This window comes from Mastigoproctus giganteus, chromosome 11 (genome assembly GCF_048544385.1).
Source record: "Mastigoproctus giganteus isolate SK-2022 chromosome 11, ASM4854438v1, whole genome shotgun sequence".
NCBI lineage: Eukaryota > Metazoa > Arthropoda > Arachnida > Uropygi > Thelyphonidae > Mastigoproctus > Mastigoproctus giganteus.
In genome coordinates this window covers 70165334-70191972 of record NC_143585.1, presented here as the reverse complement: position 1 = coordinate 70191972, position 26639 = coordinate 70165334, and the positions used below count along the sequence as shown (strand labels likewise).

Genomic DNA, 26639 nt, shown 5'->3' with positions numbered 1-26639 from the left:
TTTTCTAAGACAGTATGAAGACGATGCAGTTTACAGAATGACCAACATAAACACAGGGCATACCAGCGACTATATGGGTATGACCCACTTCAGTAAAGAATAATCAACCACGTGTTAAACTGTTCAGATTTAGTTAATCAACTATCTTCAAATTAGAGATTTATAGCAAAGAACTGTCCGGTCACGTTTCGTGTAACTGCATATATTTTCTTGTTTTTTCTTTTAAGTTCTTCAATTTTGTCGTCTGTTTGGAAGATGAGAAGCTCGTGAACTTTCTGATACAAAGACCTGCCCAGACAAATTAGTAAATATTCTTCAGGACCAACTAACAAAAGCAAACTCCTATTCTCATGCACAAGCACACACGAAAGTAAGAGTTATGCATGGTTTACGAAGCAAAAGAAAGGTGGTGGGGGGGTTAGAACCAGACATTCTTCTGTAATGATCTTGTTGTTAGTGTAAGGAGAAAAGAAATGCCTGGTCTGAGTTTGTAATGGACCAGTAAAGATTACAGGTAGTGAGGCATATGTCGAGACTCCTCAAGAATATTCAACGGGCTGAGAGGATGAGGCCCCGTACAGGTAATGACTCTGTCTTCTGAAGATGGCACTGGTGCGGGGGTGGACAGGATGGATGCGCACCTGTGAATATTGGAAAATTATAGGTAATGCGCATTATAAAAAAAATAAAATTGGTTATGAAGTCCTTATTTTCAACAATCGACGTCTTTTACACGAAGTCAGTTTTAATCTTCATTGGAAAAATGTTTTGAAAGTAGCGAAATCGGACTGACTGCCTGATAGGTTTACTCTTAAGTTTCCAAAAATATAATTACATTACTCACTTCGTCTTTCCCCTCCACCTTAGAAAAAAGAAAGTTAATGCTACATCGGTTTTGCCATTATCTAACATGTTCAGCATGCATGATTTTTAGGAATAAAAATTCCAATCGCAGTCCTTCCTAATTTAGGTTTTCCTTCGGAAATTGCGTAAATCGTCACCAGGGGTGCGTGCCATTCAAATTAAGTCTTATCAGGTGAATTCGGGACAGAACCTTATGCTACGATAGCTACATAACACCATTGTACGAGGTAGGGCAATATTCTCTTTTTCTTTTTTTTTGTAGTGATTAACAAAGTTCCTGTTTCAACCTAATAGTAATCAAGTATTGATTGAATAATTGAGAAGTGCTTAATGTCCTTCTAACAAATAATCCTGACTGATAAAATCAACTGCAATATATATAACGAAATAAAGCTTCTTTATTGAAAGAACTTTAATAATCATGTATATCAAAATATTCTATAAATTTATATTCTGTATTTCTATTCATTATTGATAATTTAAGGCCAATACTGTACAGTATTCCATCATTGTGATCCGCTTCAAAATGAACATATTTTGGCGTCAGCTACAATTAAAAACTAAGGGCTTTTTGTCCTGCCTTGTTAATATTGCGTTCATCCCTCAATGAATGATGTAAGGTGTTTAAAAATTAATTACTGTTGACTTTCAAGCTGACCAATTTGTCATATCGAGTGGTCTGTGTGGATTTTTTTTCTGTAAAACTAGTCTTTAATTATTTAAGAGATAATAGTAAAAAGATCGCTTATCCATCTACATATTCACTGGGGAAAAAAGGAAAGAAACAGGTTGACCCCGAGACCAAATGAGTCTCTTAAAAAGCATGTAGAATCCTATATTATTCCATAACTATACACTAATATTCTTCATAGTGTGAAATGAGCTCTGGAGACAAAAAAAAAAAAAAAAAAAAAGATAAAAGAAAGGCAGTTGAGTCGAGGAGGGACCGAAAACCATTTTTATAAAAGATAGAAGGGGAAACGAAATAAATTTAAGGATAGGTAAACAGAAAGTTCAGGGAGTTGCGCGATTAAGAGCAGGCTAAAAGCCCACATCAAACAAGAAAGAAAATGTGCCAAAAATTTTTTTTATTTGTTTTACTTGATAAACCAGTCTTCAAGAAAAGTGAGAAAATACATTAACTGAACGAATTTAAACCAAACATTCTTCTGATGACCTGGATCTTGATAGGGGTCTGACATCACGTGGTCGTGTGATATCTATATTACACGATCACCTGATATATTATAAAAACAAAGTATTAACCGCATATTACATTAATAACTATCAATAAAAGTTACAAAAACAATTTCCTTGTCATGTTTTCAGCTTAAAATGGATCGAATTTCTTTATACATGGCAATCCGAAGAGCGCAGAACTTAAATTTGCAGTCAGTGAGATTTGAAAGAAAAGAAAAAAGCGGGAAGCTGGGGGTAGAGGGAGAAGGGGTCAGAAACAGTCGGAGCAAAAGAAAGGAGACGTTCAGTGAGTGGCTGCTAGTTTTAAAAGAAAATGAGTAATAAAAATGAAATAAATTAAATTCTTACTAAACCACATCAGTGGTTTAGTAAGAATTTAATATTTTAATTAATATTAATTATATTTAAATTAATATTTTAATTTTCGCTACGATAATAAATTAATCATTACGTTTAATATGTAAAATTATTAATTATCATAATTATAGTAGTTTAGAAATTTTATAATTACTAGAAAACCAGTAATTACTTGAATTTTCCAATCTCTTTTTTAAAAGCATAAACAGGAAGTACGTATATGTTTCTAATATCTGAGTTAATCACTCGGACTTGTAGGCTAAAATGTAATACTGTATGCTGTTTATAACTATTGTGGGTAGTACTGGTCCTCGACTATTCTATCGACGAAACCCCCATTTTCTCCTTTTTTTTTTTTTTTTGCACAAAGGTCGGATAGGTTAATATTCTGGCAGGATAGACTGCAAGTCTCTTAAATATTTTTGTCCTTGAGAACTGTTACTCACAATTAGCCTTCCGTAAGACTTCCGTAGAATAGCCGTAATATTTTGCGCGACATTACGGCTATTCTAATAAAAACAATAAACTACCGCGCCATTTACAAAGAAGAAAACCCTTACCTGTAAGCAACAGGTTCTTTAGTGGTAACTAAACTATGAAACCAGAGAGCTGTGTTCCCACGCAGTACGTTTATTCCACAGAGAACCGCGAGGCACAATTCTGCCGTTCATGACAACCCCACCGGCATCCACAGGCATGCGGATAACTGGTCCTTTTACCCGCACCCTCTTCCGCCCGTCCGTTGCGGCGAGTTCCTAAAGTCTACAATCCGAAACCTTCCGGTGAGCTGAGGTAGGTACCTTGAGGATACTTGCACCAGCTGTCGGAGAGTGGAGGAAAGTTCAATGGAAAGGGGGGGAGAGGCTGCACGCGGTTTACCACCTTCTGTTGTGCGCAAGCGTGACCCAGCGCAGCATCGTTTGTGTACTGAAAGCAAAGCCCGAAGCGTACGGACATACCGGTTGAACGAGACAACAGTAAGGAGACAATTTGAGGAAAAAAATAGGGGAAGTTAAAGGAGCTCGAGATATTCATACTTTTAACTTTCTGATATAGTATTAACTGGCGAGTCTGGGTTAGGGTGTTCCGAAGATTTAATTATGGCTACTCGTAAGTAGCCGGATGATACCTCAACACGGAAGTTTCTGTTTAGCAACATCAGAAGATTAACTTATATACTTTCCTCTTGCATATTCCTACAAACTTATCCTTTTTTAAAAATATATATCTGCGTATCTGACAGGTAACCCTAGCATAGACTCGCGAGTTGCACTATATCAGAAAAAAAAAAAAATAAATTTTTTGATAATAAATCATTTTTCTGCTGCCCTAATTACGGTATACTCATTCCTCCCTCCCTCCAATACACTCTAAGCACGCACATAGATTAGAAAATCTACAGCCAACAGGTGACATCGCGAAGATTTTTAACTTACCCGTGATACGATACTTTCTAAATTGTTCATATATTATACAGTATTTTCTATGCATATATCCCAATTGACACGCGTGAAGACATTTACAATATTAAAGAAAAGAAACTCTCAAAGAAAAAGGTTGTCGATCCCTGCTGTAGACCACGAGTTGCTTCTCCAGAATTCGGGTTTTCTGTCAGAATACTGAGTTGCACATTACCTGCCTAGCAAGTCAGAGCAGGTGTCGGAGATATTCTTTAAGCTTTCAGATCAAAAAGAAGTCACTTGATGCCAAATCTGAAATATAGAAGGATGCTAAATAATTTCAACTCCTAGAGACGAAATTTTTGCCAATGTTTCACGACTACAGTGAGGTTGTCGTTGAAGCAACATTACTATATTGATAGGCCTTACTTTTTTTTGAGCTTGTCCAGTGTCTCAATATAGTGGACTGAATTGGCTGTGGTCCCTCTTTACGAAAATTCTAATTTTTGAGTTCCAAGAAAAAGCCAATATCACTTACTGGCTGAATTTGGACTTTGAATTTTTGGGACAGACGTTCTTTTGCTAAATTCGTTGGAGTGTCTCTTGTTTTCCGGATCGCAGTGGCGAATTGAAGATTTATCTTTAGTAAGTAACAATAATGTTTACAAATGCATCCTTTCCGGGTTCTAAACGGAGGGGGGCCAAAAGTTGTTGACAAACTTCTGAATCCTGCACGTTGTTTGAACCGCACGTTCAACAGTGCTTTACACACACGCGCGCATTAGGTACATGAAGAACCTAGTTGGAACTTTCTATACCACCTATCATCGAGGTTGTGAACTAAGAGACATTTCTTTAATTTCGCCCTTCTACTTCCAAACTAAATTTTACGCTTTGTCTTTGTAGGGTAATTATTTTGTAACGAAGCATTTAATAAATTAAACTGTTCCAATTTGTTATCAGTATCTTAAATTTGGACACCAGTATCTGAGAATGTAATAATAATCCTGTAGAATGTAATAGGTAAAGAAATTGGTCAATCCATCAAAATCAGTTTGTCTTTATTTCATTTGTTTCTTCGTACTGGGTGGAGTTTTCGTTTCTCTACTCCTTAAACCCAAGGTCAAAGACATAATCACGTTGTAAGTGACGGAAGTAATTGAAATTCTTTATACCAATACAATCGATAAGCATTTCTATGCAACAAATAAAACACTGCTAAGTTGTAATTCTGGCATATAAAGATACTTGTAATTCATATCAGTTGTAATATTCGGACCAGTGAACTTGAACACGAGCAGTTTTCTAGAAAACTTTCATAATAAAAGAACATGTCTCTGTCTTGGATTATCGGGGAAGGGGGGGTTCCTCCCTCTCAATCTCCCTTCCTGTTCGTTGCCTAGCAACTACTACCATACACCGAAACGCTCTTTGACCCAGTGAATGTGAGAAAGTTGCGTCCTTTGTTTATGCAGTCGTGACAGGGAAGGTTTCTGTCACCTGGCAGTAATTCCAAGCTACCGAACAGTGTCGCATCTTCCGATCTGCGGTCGGCAATGGAAGAATGAGCAGGCAAGATATCCAAGGTACGCCAATGTTGCCACAGCAGCGACGGAGTTAGTGAACCCGAGTGAAGTTCAACGGCTGATAGAGGGTCAATTTTATAGAGGAGAAAGTAGTGACTGAGATAATTCTCTTCCCCTTATCTTTGCTATTAAGACATCTGAAGAAATGAAAAATGAAGTGGCTTGTAACCAGTTTATGATTTACTCGGCCAGCTTGGTTTCGTGGTGTGTTCTTTAGACGAATTTCTAGAGGGGTCCTGGAGGTTAAGACATGCCATGTTATTGTAAAACAGCCCGCGGTACTTCCTTACTTTGATCGCAGCGAGCAACTTTGGACACAAAAGGCATCATCAAAGCCATTGTAACAAGTACCTCTTCGTACTGGGGGGGAAAACAAATTACTGAAATCGCTCTGTTATCGAAAGGTATTTTGTCTTTCTGTAGGGGAAAAAAGAAGAGGTCAGGTCTGCGAATAGTAAATAAAAACCGAAATCTGTGGCCTGCTGTTTGGCAATCTGTTTAGCTTCGTGGGCCATTGGGGGGGGCTTTTATTGTCTCTTTATCAAGGTATGAACATTGTCAAGAACGTTTAAGTTTTGTTGATGACGTCATTACTCTTTAGCTAAATTTGCTACGGTTTAATATATTTCTACGGTATTATTTTTATCTCAAAACACCCGTGATTATAAAAAAAAATATAAAAATAAACGCTATTAATTTTTAATTTAGCAGTTTGTTTTTAATATTATTTTTAATACACAATTTGTAAATACAGTATAATCTGGATTATTCGAGGGTACCTCAGATTTATACGGAATGATAAAATCAAAACTGTAATTTTTATTTATTAAATTAATTAAATCCTTTAAACAAAAGAAAAACTAAGAAAAATGTCTAGTTAATTCAAAACCTATACAAACCACACAAAAATGCATAATTTTACTCGTACTAGAACAAATTATATAATTTAAGAAATTTAAACCGGTTTAAAGAGTATTATTTTTTAAAAAAAACTTAATTTACACATTTCTGTTTTGATATCTATGTGACTTCATGAAATTATGCTATACAGTACTGTACTTTCGAAATTATGAAAATTAAGTTTTCTTCTTGTTTTTTTTATGGCCGGTTGTATTTACACTGCCTTATGATTGCAATGGTCCACTCACAGCACAATGAACTTTGCTTTTACCACGGGTTTTCTTGGTATTGCGCTACTGCTACCTGCTAGACAAATAGCAGGTGGCTCTAGAAACCACCTGCTATCTAATGAGGGATCAGTAAGTCTCTCATCAGTTCCTAAAACAATCTGTCACAGCAAAGTCTCGCCTTTTAGATAAATGTCACATTAATTTTGCGATGCCACTGTAATCATGAGTAATAGTAACTACAGACCAGTCAGTCTAACTTCAGTGTTAGGGAATATCGTGAATTATGACTAAAAATGCAATACAGGGATATCTAGGTGGAAATGGTACTTAAGAAAAAACGGCACGGTTTTTTGAAGGGAAAATCTTGGTTTAACTAATCTGGTTTCAATAGAGTCGCAGATGAATTGAAAATAATCGTTGACTTTTCCTGTACGAGAAGTTAGTGTATAAACTGGAATATATTGATATCACGGGTAAGATCCTTAGAAGGATCGCAAGGTGGCTGAAGAACAGAGGATAGAGGGTTGTGATTAATGGCTGCTCTTCAGATTGAGCTAGTGTTAAGTGGGGTCCCCCAAGGATCGGCGCTGGGACTTCTGTTGTTTCTGATTTTCTTGAATAACTTCGATGAAGGGATACATGATGATGGCATATGATATCAGTGTGGTGAGTGAATAACGGACCAATGATTAATGATCAGAACGCCAATCAGCGCTCCTTCAGAACGATTTGGATAGACTTTACCGCACTTTGAATATGAATTCAAATATGGAGAACGCACCTGAAAAAAGACAGAGCTTCTTGAAAAGATTCAAAGATGGGAAACGAACTTAGTGAAATCGGTAAAAGAGTGTCCATGTGAGGAAAGATTTCGAATATGTGGACAACAGAACATGGTAACTAGACACCTTAGAGAAAACTTGATTGAGATATACAAGGCTCTGAGAGGGGAGAGTAAATCGAGTGAGGACGAAATTTTTATGATTATATGATACTATGGGATAAAAATTCAAATTATGGAAGGTGAAAAGGTATAGACTGGGCTGTAGGAAGTTTTTTTTTTTTTAGCCACAAGCTGTAAATCAGTGGACTATGCTACCTCCATGTGCAGTCAAGACGACTGCTTGGAAAAATTCAAAGGTCAATTGGATCAGCACGCATATGAGGTATATGATTAGTTGAACCCGTAATAGGGTTTTTTATTTATTTTTTTTTCTTTTTCTGTATGGCGCAACAAAAGCCTAGGGCTGTTGCAACACATAGCGAATACTAATACCACGACAATTCCTGATAAAAGGTTCATGTTGTTTTTTATTTATTTTTAATGAAATTATATTTCACGTTTCCCCGTTGAAGTCTGCTCTCCTTTTTGAAAGATTGAAAAATATCCGAATTCTCTTTGTTCAACAAATGCAAATTTATACTTGGTTTTATCATTTGCACCACGTTTTGGAGTTTCTGTTTCTTTACGACATATTTCATAAAACTAATGACAAAAAGATGTCATCACTGTCATAGCAATCCTTTGAAAATCTCTCTCTCTCTCTCTCTCTCTCTCTCTCTCTCTCTCACAGGACATATACAGTGATTACAAAGAAGGGCCCATTCTTAGCGACATTATTTTATAAAGCGTATTAAATTACTCCCTAATGAAGTTAGTTGCCTGGGAAAATTTAATGATATTATAATGAACGTCGCACACAATGCCAAAGACGCCTCCACATCTTTAGGCGAAGAATCAAGTAATTTCCTGTTGCAACTAGTGTACAGAGAACTACAAGGATTTTAACGAGATCGTTAGTTTTCCACGTTTATTTTTAGTGTCTGTAACACGGTCAAAAGGGAACCATAATTATGATTTTCTTGACAAGTGACTTCGGCTCTTTGTCCACCGTCCTACGAGGATGGAAAAAAATTCTGTGAATCTTATCAGAGTTGGACAACGATAAGTACAGACGTAAAAACCCGAATGAGTTAATTGCGCAAACGTTTCGCATTTCATGAGCCCCTTCAAGTACTTTAATTAGCATGCAGTTTATCCTTTAATCAATATAAAGGAAGATTCGCCAGACAAAGACGGCTTTGCACACGCGCAGGAAGTTTGACTATCCTTGTACTGAATAATGAGTGTATATTACATAAAGTTAATATAAATCTATAACAAAACGATGAATCCGTAGACCAGGAAATCCGCTTATGCCTTTCACAAATAGGTATTTGTAAAAGGCATTGACTATTAATCAAACACTAATAAAACTGAATGAACCATGACGTAATGGTTTCGATAATATAGCAAGACTCTTTTTTTTAAGAAATAGTTCTGTCTACTTAAGTGATACAGGAAAACGATAAACATGTCAAAAATAAAGAGTTTCCGTCTTGGCATTCAGAAGCTAAACAGATCATGAATTTTATAATTCCCGTGACTCAGAATTTGTTGCCACACCAACCAACGAGGATTATCTAATCATGTTTTTGTATAATGAATACTGGCGGCTGCCTATCTGTTAGTGAATACTTAGTCCCCCACCATCCCCATTAATTTCTCATTGCTTGGAACTCGAGGTTACTACTCGAAGGTTGTATCGGCTTCTCGTCCTAAATTTTCGCTTGTGACGACGTGTTTTAGATAGGCTTTGTACGGACATGCTAACCAGGTACCAAGTATGTAGTTCAATGCACACGCACACTCAGTTGGAAGTAAATATGTCGCAGTTGCAAAATAATAATTGTCGTAATAATAATTATGATTATCATGACAAAATGCAACGTCCCTTTGTTGTGATGTTCAAGATAATGGAGGCGAAGTTGAGAAACCTGAATGCATGGTAAGCACTTTAACTAGGTGACTGGTTGATGTCGTTACTAAATTATGTTAATATGTTTACAAGAACCCGGTGGAACTTGTTCAATTAGACAAACAGCATGAATATAAGATTTCAGCGTTTCTTCACCATCATTAAGACGTCAGTCACAATCAATATGAGTTTTATACTACATTAATAGTCCGTATTACGGGTACGAAAGCACCTGTTAAATATAAAAGTATTTAACAGTAGACGGAACGACTTACCAAACACTATCAAAGAAGCAAAATTTATACAGCACAAGCTTAAAAAATAAAAACTTCAATTCCCCATCCTTTCCAATAATTTTTCTAAATCTTTCTTAAATTTATTCAAATTAAATTTGTTGGGGAAAAAAAAAACTTCCACAACATTAAGTGGAAGTTTTTAAGTGGCTAAATGCAAATTTCCGTGCATCTATTCTCAACTATCCTTTTCCAATTTTTAGGGCCACCTTGTTTGTTTCATTTGAGAAAGAGTAAAGATGCTATCCGAATTTAATTTACTTAACCCTTTTAAAACCTTATACACCTTAATTAGGTCAGCACGCAGATGCATAGTTTAAGGACTGCAATTTACAGCACCTTAGCTTCTTGGTGAGAATATTTTTTTGTGTCCGTGGCTAATCTTGCTATCTTCAATGCACCCTATCTAACAGATAAATGCCCTTCCTAAAAGGAGGTTTCCAAACCTATTTGCAGTATTCCAGATATGATCTAACCATTGCCTTATAATACAATGGTTAAAACAGCATGTAGGAATCAATGGTCTGAACTGTGGCAAACTCAAATCAATAATAAACTATTCCAAATTAAAAAAGAACCTCAGCTGTGGATTTCTAGTTTCAGGAGAAGTAGGCGAGAAGAAGTCATTTTGGACAAACTCCGAATTGGTCATTCCTATACAATTCATCTGTTCTTGCTTATGGGAGAGTTCCTTCAATGTTCCTTCTGCCAATCCCAACTAATAATCAAACATACGTATTCTCACAGAATACCCTGAATACTCAAGTATCCAGAAATCCAGTGTTTGTTCTCTGTCCATCTTGCAAGTACCTCTAACTTTATTACACATTCTTGGCAATAATGCAAAATTTGAAGCACTGTTTCAATACTTGAAATGCATACATTTACAATCGTCTCTGATAACCATAATATAAAAGATTCAGTCATAAGTAAATCATGAACAGGCACAAATGGCCCAGGAAGCCCATGTGCCAAAAACCCTCAATAGTCCTGATTACAGTGTGAGAAACGTGCTACCATAAAGTGTGCAGATAAATACCATATAGTATGCAAGGATAGTTGAAAGTGAGATGAAAAAACCAATCTCACAATAGCCAATTTCTTAAATGCCTGTTGAGGGTATTGCTAATTTGGAAACGAAAATCTTTTTTAAAAAAGCATGTATTGTTTTAAACTAAAATTTTGATATTAAAAGTAATATTGATTAATAATCTTGGCCAAATCATTGACCCGTTTAAAAGACTCACTGAAAACAAAAGAAAACGTTGAATCTGTCTCTCACGTAATGTCCTTAACCTAATTCTATAGAATAATAAAAAAATAGCCAATGTTGCCATAAGAAATCCTACTACAAAAACAGCTTTTGAAAACTGTGCTCATTTAATAACTTTCTACTTTTATCATTGAAATTACTCCAGTTTGCAGTGGAACGTCGATTATATGAATTAACTTGGAATTGAAACATTTTTTAGAAATCAATTTTTGACTTTACATTTTTATTTTATTAGTATTAAAAAATTCTCCTTTTTAGAACCTTACACCCCTGGACGGTAACATAGGTCAGAGGAGTTAATAAGACAATACAAGAATATCAACGTATTTAGTGATTGTGTGGACTCTATCCACGGTCAATTATTGTACCCCTACATTGACCACTCGGCTACTCTACAGCGAATCCCTCAACAATTCATGCTGAGGGAAAATGGACCATAATCTGCCACGCTGGTCCAGTGCGGGTTGGCAGATCGACCGTATTCAGCAGTCAGGGGGTTGAACCCCGGTCTACTCAAAGAGCGTGTGCTATAAAGCACTCCCGCTCCTGACCACTCGGCTTACGGAGACAATCCCTAGTGCTATCTCCTAATTCCTTGACCTGTTTCCATAATCGTCGTTATTACAAGAGTCCTCAAGATTAGAAGGATTTCATATTTCCTCTGCAGCATACATTAAAATTCATTAAGTTCAACTTTTATTAGTCTAAAAAAAAAACAAAGCAAAACATAATCCACTGCAGGTTGAATTATGGATATAGAGACAGCTGATCAAATACAGCAGTATTTACAAATGTAAGTAACGTTTTCTTGTTTCTAGTTTTTCGCGGAAGACAACTGATGCTGCTGCTTCTGTAAGATTTTTCCCGAGTAAAATTAAGTTGGTTGGTTTCCAAAACAGGTTGTCTGGTTTTTAGAGCCTGAAGCTCAAGTTTTTCCGCCTGCAGAACAGACTCGAGAACTGGATACAGTATAACGATGAAGTTATTTCCAGCAACTCATTCATGTAAAACGAATCTGACTGAAACTACCTCTGAGTATTAAATTAAATGTTTTTTTTTAACCAAGTATCTCTCATCTGTCAGACCTCTTCAGTCAAATTGCATTAATGATTTTGAATAAAAACTTGAGATCATGTAAAAGAGCAGTCAACGTTGTAATTATGTTATCGGATGTGTTCTGTACAAATTTTATAAAACTTTTTTTGTGCCAGTTCTAATAGAGATATAAATAGATTTTCAACTTGGGAGAAATACAGGAAAACTTCTTTTTTAATATCAATAAAGAAGGATATTTATGAAGGAATTAGGGAAACGACAGAAGGGAAAGACCCAAGAAGAGTAATTGCGATGTCACGAGAAAGAATGGTCCAAAAATACTCCACGCCTTAAATAATTATAAATTGATCCACTCCCATTTCCATATAGATCGTTATATTTCCAAAATGGCTTGTCGCTTTTTTAATAAGTTAATATTTCAGTTTTAATGAGAATATTAAGGCAATAAATAAAGCATCCAATTGAAAGTAGTTGTATTATTCAGACTCGCTCGCGAGTATTATAAATTTAAATGTGAAACTTTCAAATCAGATTTACAAGTTTGGGTCTCTAACTCCATCGAGATGCGTAAAGATTATGAAAAGAATTCAGAAAGCAATGATGTTTGAATGCGCATACTTATCAATGAAAATATAACACACAGGCAAATGCTGCTTTGGGAAGATCACTTCCATCTTATTACTGCGCTTGAGGTATGATAAAAATGCAACATTACACGTTTTTATGACCATACTTGAATGCTTCGGCGTATAAAACTGCTTTCCATTATAAACGACTTAAGCTTTGGCGAAAATGCAGAATTCTATTACGTGTAGTGGTGTCAGTGAACTTGATTTCAACAACACAAGCTGTATTATTGCAATATTTACAGCTGCGCCACCATGCGGTGAATGACCTAACAATGGAACTTTTGGAATTGATGAGACCACAGTAATGTTGGGAGAAGATTTGCCCGGTCGCCACAGTAAAACATTGACAAACAGGAAAAACCGAAGGCAAAGAACAAAACTAGTTGTACGCTATTTCAATTAGAATTTTTAACGAGTTCTAGGAATTGTTTGTGCATAAAATTCGTTTTTTAGATAGGGTTTTTTTGTTTTGTAAACTCTGATTAAAGTACATTCTCAATGCCATTTGGGACAGTAAAAATAAATAATGATCAAAAAACACAGCCGAGCTTCTATTAAGGAGGTGATTAATGTTCGTTTACTCGTTTTCGCGTTCTTTCTATCGGTCATTTAAATATAGGGAGTGAGATTCATTCACTTACGATTGGTGGTCCAACACGTAACCCGATGGCATTGACCAAAGGATGGATTTAGCATTCCGAAATCAAAACTATAATTTGAACAGTAGAAACATTGTGGTTTGAAATCCGGAAGAGTAAATCCTATATAATACTGTGAGAGTAATTTAACCAAGTTTTTATTTCCATTAAAAATTTCTTTCTTAGATAAGCATGTTGGAATCCTCCATTAGAGATGACCTTTGGAATTTGTCATACTTTACACTGGAAAGCAAAAGTATCAGAACCTTAAAGTCTGAATGGTATCATGTACCCGTATAATGCGCCTATTGTCTTACGATTTTCGTCAGTCTGTCCGTACACATGTAATAACTCGGCTCCTAGTGGATAGATTTTCATGAAATTTCACATTTAGGCCTTTTAAGTCGGGCTTGCCAAAACTTCGTTAAAACCTGACCAATCCAGAAATTATTATTTATTTTTTTCGTCAACATGTAATAACTCGGATCCCAGTGGATGGATTATCGTGAAATTTTATATTTGGATCTTTTAGAAAGATTTGTGGAGCGGTTCCAAATTTGATTAAAATCGAACCAATAGAAATCTGGCAATTATTTCTTTGTACCGTCCGTCTACATGTAATAACTTGACTCTCGGTGAATGGATTTTCAGGAAATTTTTACATTTCGTTCTTTTAGAAGATTTTTCCAACCTTTCCAAATCTCATTAAATCATAACAATAGAAATTTGGCAATTATTAAGAAATTTATTATAGTTACACACAGAGCGTACAAATAAAGAAGAAATATATGAGCTTTCGGCTATATGGTAGCCTTCATCAGAATTAAAAATACATGAATGGCAGTTGGAATGGAGATGTGCACTGCCAGGTGCGTGAGACGCGAGGTTTAATTGTTTGTTGACGTTTGTGGCTGTGACGCATGATGACGTGGCCAGCGTTTGTCCAATGATAGAACTACTGACTCTGTGATCGGGTTGACTTGGCAACCACTGTTCCTGTTCAAGGATTTATCCGAAGATTTTATATTTAACGATTCCAACCAGGTACGCTTTAGGTAATGGTGGGATCTGTCTACCACCACGACATCGCGGTGTGGGTCGATGTCGTGGTGGGTTGTCCAGACATGCTCGGCGATAGCTGAGTGTTCTACATCCGCTAAACGGATCGCTCTTTTGTGCTCCGAGAGACGTTTCTCGAGTCGACGTCCAGTCTCTCCAAAGTAGCAGCTAGTGCAGTCACGGCAAGAGATGCGATAGACCAAACCGCTCTGCAGAAGGGTGGGGACAGGTGTTTTCACGTTGGAAATGAAAGAACGCAGTTTCTTGCCTGGGAGTTGGATGCACTTTATCCCGTGTGTTCTTAGGATTCTACCGATCTGTTGTGACAGGTTGGGGTAGTATGGGATAAATGCCCTCGTGGATGGCTCGTCACTGTTGGTGTTGTAGCTGGTCGTCACGATGTCACGTGTCTGTAGATCACACCTGTCGAGGACGTCAATGGGGTAGCCACACCTCGTAAGGTCTACTTTGACCCTGGTGATCTCTTTGCGTCTTTCATCAGCGGAGCTGGAGTGTGTCCAGGCGCGAGTAAGCAAGGTTCGGGCAGTGGAGAGGAGGTGGCCTCGCGCGTGTGCTGACCGGAAGTTGGTAAACTGGCCAGCACACATGGGCTTACGATAAACTGTAGTCCTCAGGTATGTGCCTTCACGTCGGACAAGTGTATCTAGGTATGGTAAAGAGTTGTTCGACTCCAGCTCAATCGTGAATTTTATGAAGGGCGATAGTGAGTTGAGGTATGATAGAAGTCGCTGACCTGAGTCTCTAGGGATGACCACGAACACATCGTCAACATAGCGACACCAAAAGGCGATGTGATCTGGTGCGTGTGTAAACGCACGTCCCTCTAACTCCTCCATCACGATGTTTGCTGTGACTGAGCTGACAGGGGAACCCATGGCCGTGCCATGTATCTGCTGGTAGACTGAGTCATTAAATATGATCGCACCCCCTGTTAAGCACAGTCTGAGGGCGGCGGAAATGTCATCGGGTGTGAGACCAGTTCTTTCGTTGAGGGTTCTATCATTGTCCAAGAGTTGTTTTGCACAAGAAATGGCAAGTTCCACAGGGATGGAGGTAAAGAGCGATATGACGTCGAACGATGCCATAACTTGATCCTGCGAGATGGATACAGCGCGAATCCTTTTTATGAATTCAACACTGTTGGAGACGCTGTTTCGTTATGTTGGCAATTATTATTATTATTTTTCCCATAAATATTACATAGGCTATCCATATGTCGTATATCATAATAGAAGCACTGGGTATTGTTTGTTGCCAATACTCTAATTGGAAGAATGAATGGACAATGTGTAGAAACGAAATATTCTTGATTCTTGTATAAAAGTCTTTCCTTTCTGCTATTTTTATTTATTTATTTATCGTTATAAATCATGGATTATTATTATTATTATTTACGCGGCTGAAAATTAACGCATTGCATACCTCTGTAAATCCAAACGAGAGCTCTATTCAGAGTGGGTGGTGGCTCGGGCTATGAGAGCAAGGAAGACCAGATAACAAGAATGAAAAAAAAAAGTTTTGGAAAATTTAAAAATTACTATTATGTTGACATGTTTTTTTTATTCAACAATACAAAACACATGATTGAGCCATGAGTCGATGGGTCTCTATTTGCGTTTGCTAGAAGCTATTTCTCTAGTACCAACTGACATTTTCAATGGTACGGTGGTAGGACCGCTGTTCTTCCACATCACGTGGAAAAGATCTAGATTCCAATCCCATCTCCACGGGAGGAACTTTTATAGTCGGGTATAGGTTATATCGTTTCCTCTCCCAAAAACTCAGGTTTTCATCCCTCAAAAGAAGCAAACCAACTCTGGAATACACGCAATTTACAGATACGATACATATTAAGCCCTTATGGACTTAACTACCTCTGCACTTTATTCTAGAATCTGATTAGTCGTATCAATTATTATGGATTGTAGTATTATGAAGAGTTTTATGGTGTATATTCTGTTTTCCAAGTTGCTGGTTATTTAACAGATGGTACACATTTCCAAGCGGTAGGTCAGAGTTTCATTATTTCCAAGGCCTTTTCAGCCATCTACTAATAAAGGTCACGAGGAACCTAACTACACCTGCCATAATCCAATGAGTGTCCTTTGCTTTTTTTTTTTTACTGACGGCGACACCCTATGCCTGTCTGCCAAGGTAATGGCATAATGATTATCACTTACCTTTTTTTATGATTTAGGGAATTTTTTATAGGATTAATTCGTTTAATTAGCTCTTAAGTAATATTCTACGTATGCCAGGGAATGAGCATGCTCTGGTCTAGCGCCTTCCAGCAACAAGAATTGATTGATAAGATGGTTGCTGCAATCTCTTAAAGGGAAACCTTCAGTAGAGGGGAAACTCCCCATATATATTCTAATGACCTGTGTTTACAAAGACAGGATCCCTTTGTTTATTTTTACCTCAGAGGCCGACTTCGTTAAAATTCCTTAGACCACAGAAGCGCAGTGAGTTCAATGTTACCGGTTTTTTTTGATTGCATCAACTCTAAAGTAGGGGGAACCTTGAAAAGCTATCCTATTAAAGCTGTTCTAAGGAACACTGTACGGGGAATGGGGGGGGGGTGTTCGTGGTGGTGATATTCTTCCGAAGGATAATGCTAAGGAAATCGTAGCGAGACACCTGGAGACGTTATCACTGACTATTACACGCACAAAAGTTAAGTGGCCAATCTTACGACATTTCGCCTAGGAAACTGTGCACGTGAGGCGTGTTATCAGTCGGGCTTTGAGCCGACGACTAAAATAATTAGGTGTTACAGCGGCCATGATGTAATGAGTGTCCTTCACTTTATTTACTGCAGAAGCAGTAGTCATTTGCAGGAAGAAAAGATCTCTACCTTCCCGACCCTCGCATTAGGGCTCAATAACGTAACAACACGTTTGGAGCGAGAGTAGGCGGTTCGCAATTTTCCCCTTCCAAGCTGAGGGTATTGTATGAAATAGTTGGAGAAGGTAGCGAGTGGACCGGAGTTTAAATTACGTGGCCTCTTATGTTTGGGCGAAAAGAACCCAGACGGACCAGCCTTCCTACTTCTACTTTAATTCCCCTCCTAACCCTTAGGCAGCGTCTGTGGGTGAGGAGTCGGTGAACGTTAATTCGTACGTATCTGCTAGGTTGACATGCACACCCCCTGATAACAGGAAATTACTGGGATTCTACCACATCCTCTGAAATAACTGCGTGTGTCTTTGCTTGGAGATTTGCTTTTGTAATGGCAAGGGAGAAAGTTTCAATGCGAGCAAGTGCACGAGAAGGATGGTGCAGATCAGAAGTTCAGCGCTCTGTACCATTTATGCCAAAAGTGGCTTCTAAGTTCAGTAATTGAAGAGACGTTTCCAAAAGGATTTTTTTTTTTTTTTTTTTTTTTGTAAGGGTCTGAATAAAAGGACGTCGAAAATCTAAGCTCGATTTGATTGATACAAATTTTGTTATGTTCAGTAACTGTTCTCAGCAATATGAGTATGGTGCGAAAAGATTGTTCAAAACTAATGCAAACAAAGATTTATGTCATAAGTGACTTTCTTTTAAGAAGGACCGCCCTCGTGGGTAGTACAGTTGGTAGGATCGCCGTCCTCCCCACACCGCGTGGAAATGACCTGGGTTCGAGTCCTATCAATGACGGGAGGAATTTTTATAGGCCTTTTTCGCAACGTGGTTGAGTTAGTCGGTCTCAGGCGGGTTTTTAATCCAAGAAAAACTCTGGTTTTCGTCCAGCAAACAGAAAATCGACCTCAGAACACATGCAATTTACAGACATCATACGGGGAGCAATATGTCCTTAGTCGCAGATGCTCCTAAAACCATACTTAAAATGAACTATTGTAACAAGTGGAATCGCTCAGGGTTCAGTTCTGGCTTCTCCCCACCTCTGTTTTATTCTTGTTGTGTTTTAGGTGCATCAGCAACTCGGGCCATTTTGCTCCATTCTGTAGAATATCTGTAGAAGTGTGTGTTAAAGGATCGATTTACATGTTCTGTTTGCTGAAACACTCGGAACACCACATGGGCGAAAACCCTATTTCCTCCACCCGAGAGCGGTTAAGTACAGTTTCAATTGATTGAAGAGGACTTTAGAATTCTTCCAGTCATTGCTGGACTTGAGTCCAGACCTCTCCAAAAGAGTGACAAGTGGCGAAACCGCTATATTGTAACGGAGGACTCCCTTCTCCCGGGGGGGGGGGTTTCTCTGTATCTCTAATCTTCCTTAATGGTTTTCGAATCTTCTAATCTTCCTTAAAGATATTGATGAGGGAATGCAGAGGAATTTGTCAAAATTTGCAGATATGGCCTGAAAATGGTAACTGAAGCTCAAAGGTTCTAAATGTAAGATTTTGTGCCAGGGAAACAGAAATCCAGAAGTTACTTAAGACATGGAAAAATGAGTTAAAAGTGGATTAGGACAAAAAAAGACAGGAATTATGATACAAATAGATACGAAATTTACTATCCAGTTAAAACAGGTGGCCACGAGGGCACATGATCTGTGATTTATATTTACATCCAAGTTAATCCTAGAGGAATCTAACTGTTATTCCTTCTAGGATTACAGTTAATTCTAGAAGGATCTAACTGTCTACTTGCAATGGGCTTTCGCTATAAGACGATGGCAACCATCGTCTTAATAGCGACAAACCGTTGCTATAAGACGTCTTATAGCAATTGAAATATTGTGTTTAGATCTGGAGACCACACCTGAAGAAAAACGTGGAAGTCTAGAGAGGATTCAAAGAAGGGCAGTCAGACTGAAGAGAGGTACTACTAATCGATGTCGATTATCGAGGGGTGCTAATCGATTTCCATGTGATGAACAGGTTAGAAGGACTGCGCTGCTTAGCAAGTGCAGCCCTTCTAAACTGTTAGGAGGGATAAATCTTAGGAGGGGTGCAAATATAAAACCACAAACTTCTTACATATGCTTTGGCATACTCAATGCAAAACAAAGACTGAATCTCATGAAGTTTGTCAGGTAGTGTGTTGTAGCTCATTGAAATAAATTTCTTGGCACTGTGGTCTAGGAGGAGAGTTCGGTGACATTCAGCTTAAATTGGACAGTCATTTAAAGGGCCCGCTTCTTTGCATCATTTTGCCACATTATGATAATACAGACATATAAACATGTACATTTTACGAAATAATTTGTAATACTGTATATATTTTCGCTAATCAACGTAATTAGGAGAACATCGGACAAAAAAAAAAAAAAAAATTATTGAACTTTCGAACAGCATTAAAATGAATGAAAGAGACGCGGCACACAGACGTCTCTGTACAATCGAATCCAGATTAAAATAAAAATGTGCAGTTACCAAATCTCGTTGAATGATTTTGATTGAAATGATAATACAGAGATTTTACTCTCTGGATTAGGAGCATGCTGAGAAAGGTCTGAATACAGAATGCTACAGTATAAGATGTCTGAGCAAGACTCTTGGAAATCCGAGAATGTCATATGTCGAAAGGGGGGGGGGAGGAATAGCGACTGCAAATAACCGGTTACAGTTGGAACACGCTATCCGAGTTCGCGCATACTTTTGTACAGAAGCATTCCGTGTCATCGTACTCAGCCGATTATTTACAGCGTGGCAATGACGAGCCTGATCGACTGCTGCCGCTAATATGTAATATCAGATCAGGGGAGCTCGAGGGGAGGGGGAGGAGTGGACTAAAGATTTGTTCGTTTTCTTGAACAGGCATGGAGATGGCCGTAACAGGTGTAGAAATAACGGTACGTCTAACTAACCGGTTCTATGAGTTATTGTGACCTCTCTAACCCGTGGGTGAACGTGACGGAACTATTAAAAGTGGTAAATATTAACGGAGTTATTGATTATCTGTTCTTTGGCACCCGACTTTCAGGATCTCTTCCTGTTTCTCCTTCCAGTATAAGGGTAACCCAGCAGCACTTACGCAATAGTCTAAAAATCTGCTTAATTTAATGTGGAATTATTAAAAATCAGTTAGTATTCGCTATTCACAGAATATCAGAATTGTGAACTCGTTATAGAAATCGTCTGATGGCTAATTTTTTCACTCCGTATTTCCGACGCATGCGCAGATCACCATTAGAGCAATTATAATACAAACAAGTTAATTAAATATAGGCAGCGCGTTACATTTCAGGTGCATTAACAAATAGTAATAACTCATCATTTATTACGAAAAGAAAAAAAAAAAAAAAGAACGAAAAAACATGACTTTTATGTAGCAATCGAAAACATTTCATTTCTGGGCATCTCCATAAACCCATTTATTCCTCCAAACAGCGCACGACAACAAACATAATATCACTTTTTTTTCTAAAATGACTAAATATAAAATTCTATAAAAATTTATTTATTAGGAGTCGAGTTCTTACATGCGGACGGACGGACGGACGGATGGATAGAAATGCTGAAGACATTACTCATGCTAATGAGCTTAATAAATAGATAGATAAATAAGTATAAAGGCAAACTGCTGACGTGCCCAAGCATAGTTTACAGCATTTTTAATTAATTAGTGTATTACTTTTCATCGATGACTTATTGTTACTTTATATAGAATATTTGCAATGTGCGAAATTAGCTTTATCTGGTGTTGAGAAAGTGGATAATTTGATAAATTTAAGGGAGAATTAGAGGAAAAATTATTAAGAGATGGATAGATGAGGTGAATAATTTTTTTTTTTTTTTTTGTTGGGTGATTCTCTATAAGCTTGCTTCCCTGAATTATTTGCCACTACTAATACTAACATGCGTTTTACTCTTGTATCGCATTAATGAGTAGGATCGAAAAAAAGAGAATTTTTAAATTAGTCTTTGGATAATAATTATTTAAATAATTAATTTAAAAGAATTTATAATTAATCGAAGGAGGTGTAACTCTAATCATAAGTAATTGAATGAAAAAAAAAAAAAAAAAAAATGCATGTACGTTTCTGTCTGTGTCCGGTGTTGTCATCAGCAGTATAAATGGCAGATTATAAAAAAATTACTTATATTATACTGGAAGTAAAGACAGTCCACAGAGAGTTTCTTTTTAGTTAAAATTACTATTGTTTTATGCACGGCTCTGTGTTAAAGTCACTCGCTGGGCAACTATTGTTCTTAAGTTTGTTTTTTTTATTTATAAAAGAAAGGTGTTTATATCATTGACTTATAAAGTATATTTACTTAAATTAAATTTCTAAAACTTATATTATGAGCAAAAATCAAAAAAAAAAAAAAAAAAAACTAAATATAATATTCGCTTTTTTTTTGTTGTTTGATAATTCGCTAGATATTAAAAGTCGATTCTCCACAATTCTCTGTGAATTCTCCACAACTTATTTCCCCAGAAATGGAACACACATACACACTGATCATTTAATTCGCGTAATGGCAGCGCCACAGTACAACCACTCAAGTTTTGGTGAACTGTTGGTAGATGGCAAGAGAGCATATATCCAAGAATATACTGACATAGTTGCGTGTTCTGACACGTCTGGTAGTTGGAAAGTGGTTTTAAGCTACTTGCTGTTAGTGTGGATCGTTTAGTGAGCTGTATAATGGGAGATTCGAAGCCTGAGCAACGTCTTGTTATGCGCCAGTGTGCTCGATGTGGTATGAACATTAGGGACACTGAGAGTAATGTCAGAGTTTTAAGCGGGCAAGTGCTTGAAGAAACCTTCAGTTTTCAAATGGCACAGGCGAATTAATGGATCAGCATTTGTATCGTATATCTTTATTGTAATCAGTAGTTGCTGTTGCAGTGGGGTTTTAGGAGCATCAGGAACTAAGGCCATATTGCTCCGTGTATACTAAATTGTCTGTTTTCTGAGGACGATTTTCTGTCTGCTGGGCGAAAAACCAGAGTTTCCGGGAGAAAAAAACCATACTACCCTCGCCTGAGAGCGACTAACTCGGCCACCTTGTGAAAAAGGCCCCCAATAATTCCTCCCGTTATCGACGGGACTCGAACTTTGGTCTTTTCCAGCCGGGTGTGGAAAAGCGGCGATCGTATCAACTGTGCTTACCCACGAGGGTAATCAGTAGTAATGATAATGAGAGTTGTACTGATGATTTATGTAACACCCACAGTAGTAATTAACTAGGAAAATAATTCAATTTAATTAATTAATTAGAAAAATTAGTTTAGTTTAATTAGAAAAAAAAATATATTTACAAAAAAAAAAAAAGAAAACACATTACATTTATCGGTAAAACACCGTTTTTGCCTGTCATCCGACGGCGAATGCTGTGGTTTCAGCAACACCCTGCTTGGACACTGGAGGACTGGAAACGAGTGTGCTGGTCAGATAAGTCCAAATACCTGGTGCAACGCCGATGGACGCCTTCGTGTGTGGCGCAAACAACACGAGTCCATGGTGCCCATTATTCAGTCAGATGGCGGTGGCTGCTTAATATGGGGCATGGTTTGCTGGCAAGAACTAGGACTCCTGTTGCATATGGACCAACGTTTCACTCGTGAGGTCTACCGGCAGCTCTTAGGAGATAGATCTTGCCATGTTGCATTTTTCCCCAGACAAAAACGGGAGCTTCCAAGACGATAATGCGGCGTGTCATCGGGTCCGCACTGTGCACAAGTGGTTCGAGGAACCAAGATATCATCCATCGTGAGGAACCATCTATTCCGACACTGTGGAGAACCTTGCAGGCAGCATGGCTGCAGATCCTTACGGACATCTTTGGTCATCTCATGGTGTCAATGCCTAGGCCAATAGCGGCTGTTATCCGTGCGAACTGTGGCCCAGTACGGTAGGCGGTCAGAATTCAGTGATCACTCAGTGTACGTGATTTTACTTGGATTTCAAGAAAGACTTTGATACTTGCATAAAAAAAGACGGCTGTACAGACTAGACTGCAGTGGTTCCCAATCTTTTATCACACGAATGTTAAAAGACGAATGTTAACTCACGCCGAAATAGTGATTTGCCATCGAACTCAATGGAATTTTTCCTAATCTCGCGGCATACCAGTTTGCCAAAGCACACCGGTTGGGAACCACTGGATTAGAGCAATGTGTCATTAAGGAAAATTGACTACTCTGGATAAAGGGATGGTTGAATGGGAGAAGACAGAGTGGTTATTAATGTACACTGCTCTTAGTGAACTAATATTCACTAGGAGCAGTCGAGTGCCTAATAATTAATGTTATTAATTATTAAAATAGCAACACTTAAAATTTAAAGTAAACCTTAAATCTCTCTCTACAAATACCAGTGTAGAGTTTAAAGAAACATGAAAATAGTATACAGGACAATATAAAGACACATGAATTATAATTTAGGGGAACAAAGGGGTGCTCTTAGCAAGAAAGGCTTACGTTCTGCAAATAAGTACAGGCCGACGTAGCCGAGTGGTATGGTGCAGGTGCATAAGTACACGTGCCTTGAGTGACCTGGGTTCAAGCCCGTGACTGCTGAGTACGGTGCTGTTTCTTGTATTCTGTCTATCTTGTGAACTCCTCTGACCGTTTGGTCGTCCCGGAGTATAAACAGAACATTTATTTAAATAAATATCATGAAAGAATATTTTTGCAGACACCATTTATATATATAATGAATAATCATGAAAATTTTAAATATTTAAGAGATACGACACTTATTTAAAATATATATTAATATACTTATGTTATATACATATCGTACTAACACACCATATAATATCTCTATGATCATGGCAATATATTAAGATTTTCATTACAATGTATCGGAGAACAGAAACTATTGGAGGACAGTTTTTTCTTTGTTTTGCAAGGTAGATGGTAAACATAATGTAGGCCATACGAAAATATGCTCACACACACACCCAAGTGCTCCCTCCTGGCTTTCTTAAACCTTTAAGAAACGGTTTGAGTGAAATGTAGGCCTTTTCTTTGTGCATTTTGCTAGCTTCCTCTTTCTTCTTCTTCTTCTTCCCTTTCGCCTTTCTCAGAAGCAGGGGACATAGAAAAGACAAGGTCAACAGAATGGTGTAGTTTTTTGCAATCGTGAGAGCGATTATTAGTGGCAGATGGTATCCTGCCCGCTCCTGGTTTTCAAGAGCAAGGGGATAGAAATTTCGGAACAGCTGCTAAGTGACCTTGAAGGAGAGTGATCCCCTTAGAAGACTGTTTTGAACCATCAAACCCACCGAAATATAAAGAAACAAAGAAATTACCAGAAAGGGGGACGAATGAGGTTCATAAATAAAGAATAAGAAAAAATTGACCTCCGACTTTCACGTATGAGGTGAACTCACCCACGAAAAAACACCACACGCGTCGACAGGAAAGAAAGGAAAACGAAAAATGTGATTTTCTTTCATTCATCCGGTAACTGTAAGACGTTTTGGGTCATTGTCCTAACATTTTCCCTCGGTCCCATTTACTTTCTTTTCAAGTTAGCCGATCAACTGGTTTACAAAGCAGATAATAGTGGCGATCCCTTCCGTATTAACACCGCACTCACACAGTTTGAGCTGCAGGCATCCACAGATCAGTAGAATGGTAAGATGATTACTCTCTGCAGCAGTGATTACCCTCTACAACAATGCCGAGACAGTATTACAAATGGAACGTTTATAATCCTCTATCTGATATTCACGTTTTGTGTTGATCGCGAGGGCCCTTGTGAATTCCATTGTAGGAGTTATGATAAACTGCTCGTGGTCCTTCATCCCTTCACCCCTGCCACACGCATGTCAGTATGCAGGTGCTCGGAGATTGACATCATCATATTTGAAAGAGCTTATGCAGCTCTTTTCAACGCCGAGGAGCAATGATCTTTGAAAGAATGCGTAAACTTTTGTGTGTGTGAGAAAGCAAGAGAAAGTCAGGTGTTAGCTAAGAGTTCTTTCCCAGTATGTAAATACGATCTTTATTGTGAAGGCATCTGAGGAATCAACGACTTGCACTGTTATGAATATTTGTGAATTCGGTATGTTGTTAAATCTCCAATGATGCGTAGATGGAATTTGGAAAGTTTCTTAAATTGTTAAGATATTCACCAATTGTGAACTTTTTTTTTTAATGTTTCGTTTTATTTTGTTTTTATAAAGGAAATATATAAACAGCAGGATTTTAAAGGAGAGGATATAATTTGTTTGCATTTATTTATTTATTTTTTGATACAGGAGGACAGCAAAGTAGATGGTATATGGGAAATCTTAAAGTCTTAAAGACGGTCCTCCACTATTGTCGTATAGGGAGGTGCGGTTTAGCGACCGTTATGCCCGCAGGAAATAGGGGAAAATCATTTGTACGAATATAAAAGAAAGTGCTATTTATAAATAGCACTTGCTGACATGTGGTCACCGTCGGCCATTTTGAATAATTCTTTTGTACCTTTCTGAAATGAAATAACTGCGCATGTCTACATAAAAAAAAAGGGGAAAAAAAGACAGATTATAATGCTGTGACCCGGAACACGGGTCTGTCTGGATTGTCATTGCAATCTCGTTTTCTTAAGTTGATGGAATATTTGCGACCTGTTCCAAGAAAGCTGTTGATGCGTCTGTCAGTGACGGGCAGAAATTAGATCAGAAAAAAATAAAATTGCAGAGGAAGACAAAAGTAGGGCTGTTGTACTCTGTGACTCACCTGCCACAGTGTAGCTGACACGAGAGGCCTACTGATGTCAAGGGCACCTTTTTCTTCTGCAAATTCTTCAGACTCTGGAAAAAAATCACGGTCATGACCTACAGCAGAAGGATTTTTTTTTAAATATTAATAAAGCTGAAGGAAAGAATCCACTGTTTAAAATACATATTTCTTATAATTACACGATATCAGACTGCTGCTTTAAGTATAATAGTACAGTTACAGACATTCAAAATGTGTACTCCATTGCTGTTTTCTGAGGGAGATAGTTTCGGACCTCTCTATCTCTTACGAATAATCTATAATTTTCAGCAGTTTTTGCTACATCTCATACTATCATCATCACAAACTATAATTCTGTGGTAAGGTAACGTTTTATTTAATACAAGGATGGTAGAGAAATCCTAATATACGGATTGGTCATCAGATAAATGAGTGCGTTTTATCATAACTCTGAACTGTATACACACTGATCGTGAGAAAAAAAGAAAATAAAATAATAATAAAAAAAGATGGAGAGCATATCAAATGACTGTTTCTCACACGAATTTATTTTTAGGATTATAGGATTTATTTCTTATGCGATGCAATATATAAATAAACGGTCATTGTTTATTTGGTTAATGCAGTGCGTTAAACTTCGGGCGCGTTAGCAAATTGTAAATAATTCGTGATTTATAATAAATAAATAAAAAAATAAAAAAAACAGAGCAGAAAGAGCAAAAAGAGTTAACCAGCTCATGGCAACAAACAAT

At 37.6% G+C, this 26639-nt stretch overlaps 1 protein-coding gene across 2 annotated transcripts in view; it reads right to left on the bottom strand.

Moving 5' to 3' along the window:
- Positions 1 to 26639, bottom strand: part of LOC150078107 (metabotropic glutamate receptor-like) — a 103753-nt gene that overhangs the window by 59476 nt on the left and 17638 nt on the right. Inside the window, exon 1 of one of the 2 annotated variants that reach the window (XM_090385027.1) lies at positions 2982 to 3247. The exons of the other annotated variant lie outside the window; for it this stretch is intronic. The gene's annotated coding sequence lies outside the window, so the exon portion shown is untranslated. Of the gene's footprint in view, positions 1 to 2981; positions 3248 to 26639 lie in introns of those variants that run through there. 2 annotated transcript variants of the gene reach the window in all.